Genomic DNA, 1,633 nt, shown 5'->3' on the forward strand with positions numbered 1-1,633 from the left:
AGTAGTAGTAGTAGTAGTAGTAGTAGTAGTAGTAGTAGTAGTAGTAGTAGTAGAAGCAGCAGCATTCAGTCCGGGCTGGTCCTGACATGCAGGTTTGAAGCAGCACGCCTCCTAAATGATCTAAAGTGCGTCGATACGATGAGGGTGGGAGGGGAGAGGGGGAAGGGGATGTAATATATTAACTACCTCTAAATTATGTACAGAGATGCACCTGACAGTGTCGGCCGGGGTTCCCACAGACACCAGTAGCAAGGGGCAGCTGGAGCTGAGATGTGCCCAGTATTCTACCGATGGGGAGGTAATGTCTGATTCCTTCAAGGACATATATAATAATTCTATTCATAACTTTCTTGAATTCTTTACAAATGTAGAGGTTAAGAGGTAATGTCTGATTCCTTCAAGGACATATAAAATAATTATATCCATAACCTCATCGGATTCTTTACAAATGTAGAGTGAATGAGGTGATGTCTGATTCCTTCAAGGACATCATTCTGTTTATAATCTCCTTGGATTTTTTTCAAATAGGGCATCAAGGTCCTTGAAGGACCCAGACATTACCTCGTAACCTCCTCTACACTTGTAAAGAATTCAAGAATGTTATAAAGGTAATGAGGTGATGTCTTATTCCTTCAAGGACCTTCTTATCATTCTATTCAATTCAAATAGGACATCAAGGTCCTTGAAGGAACCACATTACCCCATAACCTTTGTAAAGAATCCAAGGAGCTTATAAAGGTTATGAGGTAATGTGTGATTCCTTCAAGGACCTTGTTATCATTGTATTCAAAATCTCCGTGGATTCCTTACTAATAATATAGTGGTTATGATAATAATATTACACGTATAACTAGAGCTCGTGGCAGTGATGTCGCCCGTTTAGTATAAATACGGACTGTGTGTGTCCATTCTGGGACACTGAGCATTCATGTCGGTGAGGGCAAGAACCAGCACCACCACACGCGCGTCTGCATAGAGTATGGAGGGCTGAGTTCACAGTGAGCACTGGTTCAATTTTTAAAAGATTTTTCATCGACAGACATTTTTACTAAAACCTATGTAACAGTGCAAAGAACAGGGGGTGTACCTGAAGACGCCAAGACGGTCTTGGGGGAAAATCTACAAGCTTATACTGAAATATGGGGGACCGTGTCGCTGTCCTAAATGGAGCAATTTGTAGACTAGCTTACTGCAAATCGTTTCCTGCACGGGAGTGATCCCGTGTATGCATCCAAAGGGCGGTATTTAATATTGGGCCCAAATGAATACACTTTCCTATTACTGGATCAAGATTTTTTCCCCTCAACCTGACACGCCTGACGTCACTGCCGCGAGCACTAGTTCTAACTTCTTTGAATTCTTTATCTTTGTGTTGTTGTTAGTGTTCTGTTGTTGTTGTTGTTGTTGTTGCCGCTGCTGCTGCTGTTGTTACTGTTGTTATGATGTTGTTGTTGTTGTTGTTGTTATTGTTCTTGCTGTTGTTATCTTTATATTGTTGTTGAAGTTGTTGTTGTTGTTGCTGTTGCTGTTGATGTTCTTTTTCTTCTTCTTCTTCTTCTTCTTCTTCTTCTTCTTCTTCTTCTTCTTCTTCTTCTTCTTCTTCTTCTTCTTCTTCTTCTTCTTCTTCTTCTTC

Source organism: Aplysia californica, unplaced genomic scaffold (assembly GCF_000002075.1).
Source record: "Aplysia californica isolate F4 #8 unplaced genomic scaffold, AplCal3.0 scaffold00081, whole genome shotgun sequence".
In the NCBI taxonomy this organism is placed as follows: Eukaryota; Metazoa; Mollusca; class Gastropoda; order Aplysiida; family Aplysiidae; genus Aplysia; species Aplysia californica.